The following is a 6,234-nucleotide window of genomic DNA, read 5'->3' on the forward strand; positions in this document are numbered from 1 at the left end:
TTATTTTCACTGTCATTATATTGAGGTTTTTCTCAGTCTGGATCATTTATTGTCTCTTGGAGTTCAATGCTATGACACTTCTTTAAAACCAAAATTATCTTTATTTTGCCACATCAAAAGTATTTACAATTCCACATTTCTGAAAGAGCGTTGGCGCTATATTTCATCAAGCAAGTAAATCTCAAAAATGTCTTGATAAATAATCTTTCTTCATTTCCCAAAAAATATAAGACAACTTTTTTTCAAACCAGCTGATGAAACGAAAAGCTTATTCGTTAAAAATACTCGTATTACTGTAAATTCAACTAATATTTTATTAATTCTGATAATAAATCAAAAATAAATAAAAAACTAAACTAAATTTAAAATTACGCACTGAAATGCTTATGGCATTACTTTTATTACTAATCAGAATGATAAAATATGATTTACTCTTCTTCTATAAGTTTGTTATAAAGATATTGACCGACAATTCCTATTCAAATGATGGGAAAACACTAATAAGTTACAGACCAATTCAAGTGAAACTCAGAATATCAGCAAAATGCGAAATAATTAAATTCAAACTTGTTTTAACAATCTACAAAGCTTAGTCATTCATTTATTTCAAGATTAATACCGAATTTAACAACAAATAAAAAAGCTATGGTTTCAAAGAATGCTCAAAATTAAAATTTAATTAATTATCAATTTGTACAAAACTTGTTAAGATTGAATTCGAGGCGCATTTCAATTCTGCAGACAAGTCAAACAAGTTATATTCCAAGTGACTTGACAGAAATTTCGTTGGTTGCTTTTTCAAGATACATGAATATTACAATTATTTTTCATTCCAAAATTCCTTTAAAACAGTACGTGAAGTTGCTTTTGCCAAACTGCGACTCATTATAGAGAAGTTTCTTTTTGCAAGAAGGATCAGTTTTAAAAGATTTTAGATTCAGAGCATTTGCGGATTATACAAATATCCATTCATTTCAAATTCCAGAGAAGTTAAATTATGTTGGATGGAAATTCTTATTCCCTATGGACGGATGCCATTTTATATAATTGTCTATTCATTAGATTTTAGAGAATACAAACCTAATGATTGAAAATAAATCACTGTTTTTCCAAAATGATAAATCTAAGTATTTTGTTTTGGTGAAAAACAATTTGATACCTATTGATATTCCTTCCTTCAATAACATTCATTAGAAGATTCGTGTTTTCATTATTTCGAAGATTAACTCCCAATGATAGTTCCAAGTACAAATTAAAAGAGTTGGCGCCAGTTTTGTATTCTAGTTCATAACAAAAAAATTTGAGAATGTAAACATTTTAGGACCTTTAGTATTACAATATCGGATCAGTATAGTGGACTCCTGCACAAATCCTTGAATTTATTTATTCTTTTATCAGACAAATAAAGAATGTGAATATCTAAACTCTTTTCCCAAAGAATTTCTAAGTTCGGACTTATTTTCTCTTCCAAAACCCGTCTTTCGGAGTAAAAAAACTATAAAATGGAATTGGTAAAACATTTCAAATATCAGATATCCGAAAATTTATGTATTGACACAAATTCATTGGTAATGGACTTTGGCCAAACCAAAATATAAAATTATATATATAATTATATATTAATAAAATAATCTAACAAAAAAATTAATAAAAAAAAAATAAAAATAAGAACTTAATGCTAAATAATAAAAAATTCAATAATAAGAAATAAAAAAAATAATAATAAATAAACAAAAAAAATAAAAAATAAACACATAAAAATATCAAAATTGGGTTAAAAATAAATAAAAAAACGATAACTAAAATTTTTTAAACATAAAAAATAAATATAAAAAAAAAAAATAAAAAAAATAATAATACATTAAAAATAAAAATATAATAAAAATAAATAAAAATAACAATCAATCATCTTCTATGAATTTGGGGATCTCGCTATAATTATTTTTCAAAAATGGGATACAAATTATTCTCGAACAGTAACAAACTTATTAAAGGAAAATACATTTGTGATGCTGATTTTTTTAAAAATTCCGGGTCTTTGATTTTAAACTCAGCAATTACTAAAGCTGCATTGAGGATCTATAATTGCATTACATAAACTGCTCTTATTGCCAATTTCATTAGTGTTTCCTTCTAAACTAAATGTTATTTGGAGCTTCTTCCTTCAAGGATTGGCATTAAAACTAGATAATATTACATTCTCCCATTCACAAAACCACTACAGTTGTTTAGTTAATGCTTTTGAAAACTGAGTGGATTAAAGAAGTTATAGTAAATATGGACAAACGTTCAAATTTTTGCTTTTTGGATCACGAATTGGCTAATATTTAATTTCAGAATTATGTTGATACAATTGGAATAAATTCATTAATGTAGGATACTGCATATCTCACCATCTGACATCGATTAATATTTCCATCATTCTATAAGAAATAATATCTGAATATGCATTTTCCATAACTTGCAATCAAACTCAGCTCAATTACACATTCCTTTTCGACATGTAATTTAAAGAACCATCTTGCTCTCAACTCATATTGAAGAATGTGATCGTCACTTCCCAAAAAATATCAGGTGACTTTCAAAGTAGTAAATATGAATAGCGCATTGAATACCATTCTATTTCAGTGAGGATGAAAATAAGAAACAATTATCTATCACTTAAGTAAAGTCAATTTTATGAGAAATTATCATTTTAAACATGCGATATTATCTGCAAAACACTCATTCTGATTGACTGTAACAATGTTTGTCAAACATCAGTCTTTTGCCTAATAGTGTTTCAATTGATTCGAAACTTCCTCCATTCTATCGATTGCATTAACTTGAAATACATCAATTTTCCTTATTCTTGTTTGAAAACAGTTCAATCTCTATCTTATTTGTTGAGTGCCAAAACAAATCTCTCGTTGTCCTGTTAATTGAAAAAAACCAAAACATTGAGATTTTGAAATGATATTACAATCTGGAATCTCTAAACCTTCTTAGTATATGCCACATAATTGGAAATACAAATGATTTTACATGAATTCCCTTTCTCTTTTTTTATGATTGTGCATATATTCTTACCTTAAATTCCAGTAATTGACAAAGAATATAAATTCAAAAAAATAAAAACATTTACTATTTTAAAAAGCATTTGATATTAACTGCAGAGAATTATAATTCTAATGATTTACAGTTAAACCAAACTCAAATTTAATAACAACTTTTTTAATTTGGAAAGGGGATGAGATTTATCAAAACCAATCACATGAAATATGAAAGCTGCCATGAATTCAATTGACTTAACTCGATTTTATAATCGAACCTTTTACATCGAGCATTGGAGAGTCTAAATTTTTTTTAAATTTGACAGCCAATTTTTAATTTTTAAAAACAATTTTTTGACTTTATCTAAGGTCGGTTGCCCAATTTAAATGGATCCACGAATTCCTATGAAGATCCAATTATCTTCATAGGAATCAAAGCATCATGAAGTGGCTCATCAATAATTTGTCGACTTTTATTTGGCAAATCAGATAAAGTTTATACCAATTTTTATGTCCTCAAGAAGGCTTGTCTTGTTAAGTTTTATACATGATAAATTTCTAACAAAAATACCATATCAAAATTAGTAAAATGTTGATTTTTCCTGATAAAATATTACAATCAAACTATCAACCTGCAAGTTAAACCAAGCATTACTACATTTATTCGTATTTTACTATATTTTATTGCTTATTACTGCTTTTTTAATTATCAAAAAATATACAAAAGTAAGTTTAATTTATATTTTCATTTTTCCCTCTTTGTTGTCAATTGATATTGACAGTAGTTTGTTATCAAGTTTGAATTGGTAAAACTCTTAACAAACGTCTCCCTGACAATTCATCCCAACTCAGAATTTCTGCACGATGTGAACCACAATTAGTGATAATTGCTTTAAAGGTCTTAAAATAATTTTCATTTTATCTTTGAAGACAATCCAAAAATTTAAACAAGTATTGGTGTAAAATGCTTTCAGAGAATGCTCAAATCTTTTCAATCAATCAATTTTATCATTCTTGTACAAAATTAAAAACAACTTGGACAAAGATGCTTTTTATGAATGTAAAATTAGTTTCACAAATGATTTTTACCCAAAAGACTTCAGAGATTGGATGGGGGTCTGCTTTTAATTATAATGAAAAAATTAACCAAGTATTCATCCCCAGCATCTGTCAAAACACTTGGTTGAGTTTCAATTTTCTGTTTGTCTATGCTGACAGATGTTTCGTTTTGAACCAGGTTTCATCTTTGACAAAATTAGAATTATGGACTTTGCCTTAAACACAAAATATTTTCCATCATTATTCAGATTCCTCAAGTGTAACAGACAGTTAGATCGGTGATGTTTTTGCGATGGTGTCAATTTGTAAATTCCTTATCTCTTTCATCCATTCAAACAAAAAAAACTTTCTTTTTAGACAATAATGTGTTTTATCACTTGATAAGCAATAATTATTTTTAATTTGGTGACAAACAATTTGAACATATCATTTTCCAAGTCAATGCTACAAAACCAATTGGAGGCTTATTTGCTTGATTATAATTCTAATATTGTCACAGTTGTAATCCCGACCACTATAAGAGAATGAAAAACTCTGCTTTTTATTGCTGTAATAAATGAAATTCACATTTTTTGGGACCAGTTGATCATATTGGAAGTTTATAACCTCATAGACTGTAGAAGTGCTAAAATTAGTTATATTTTCACCATCTACAAATGAAAACTAACCTATGAATTTGTTTACTAACGTAATCCATTTCCATGCAAGTTCAACGATGATGAAAGTAAAATCATTTTTTATCCCAAAACAATTTAAAGTTAAACGTGCACAATATCTCAATTCAGATTAAATGAAAATACAAATGCGTTAGGATCATTAATACTGACTGTCACTTGATCATGGGACTTTGTAACCAAATCAACGAACATATGTTTGAATTTTGGCGGGTGAAAGTACTATCAAGACTCTCTAATCCGTTTTAATTCCTTATAAGAACTCGTTAGCCTAAAATTTCGAAAGAAAATCATTTCAACAATTGCACAGTTTTTAACAAAACTCCAAATTTGATGTCAGATTCGGGGACATTCACTTCCTATTCAATACTTATGAGAATTAACAATGCATTCCTTTAATAACTTGAGTTGTCATGCATCATTACAATCCGTATTGTCATAATTTCGCTCGATCCTATAAACTTTACTTTTCTTGGAAATTCAATCATTCGAAAACTGCATCAATTAAAAAATGTTACATTTCGATCTTCTCATAAATCTCACTATTTTATGAAAAAATTTGAACACATTTAAAAATGCTCAAACTTAAAAGCGTTTCAATCATATCCACAAATGTTCAGCCAGATTTTGCTTTTCAGGATGTAATAAGATTGTCAAATATTCTCTTTTGGATGTGTTGGAATCAATTGGAAAAATTCATTTCAAAAGCTGTTCATCTTTGACTCTCCTCAGTCTTCCTTCATCTATCAAATCTATACTGCACGGATATACTGCCATTTTCGTGAATTGAACCGAAATCTCCTTAGGACATATTATCCTCTCATTCATGTCAATTGAAAGTTTTCCCAAACTTAATTCAGTTAAAGGTTTGTGATTCACTTCAAAATTATCATGTGGACTTTCAAAGTTAGTAAATATGAAATGACGCATGAAATACCAATCTATTTCAGTAGGATTTGTGGAATAAGAAACAGTACTTATTCACTTAGTTTAAGTCAATTTGAAATGAAGAATCATATTCAAATCGATATTACTGCAAAAACTATTTGTTGACTGTAACCAATGTTTCAACATCAGTCTTTTGCCTAATGGTGTTTCAATGATCGAAAAATCTTCATTCTTTCGATGTATTAACTTAAATACATCAATTTTCCTTATTTCTGTTGAAAACAGGTTCAATTCTCGCAATCCATTTATTGAATGCAACAGTCTCCGCTGTCCAGAATTTGAGAACAAAACAGATACCTATCTGAAATGATCATTCTCTCTGGTTTCTGCGAGAAAACGTCTGAATTCATGCCATTGTTAAAAGGAGTTACAAATGGACTTAATCCCATCAAAATTCTTCTTCTACCACAAGTTACAAATGAAAATTAATCAGCAATCATTATTAAATTGATATAAACTATTTACGTTTTTTTAACACATTAAATTCCTGTTGAATTTGAGTTTAAGCAAATAGGATGTTC

The sequence above is a fragment of the Trichomonas vaginalis genome, chromosome V (genome assembly GCF_026262505.1).
Source record: "Trichomonas vaginalis G3 chromosome V, whole genome shotgun sequence".
Taxonomy (NCBI): Eukaryota; Parabasalia; order Trichomonadida; family Trichomonadidae; genus Trichomonas; species Trichomonas vaginalis.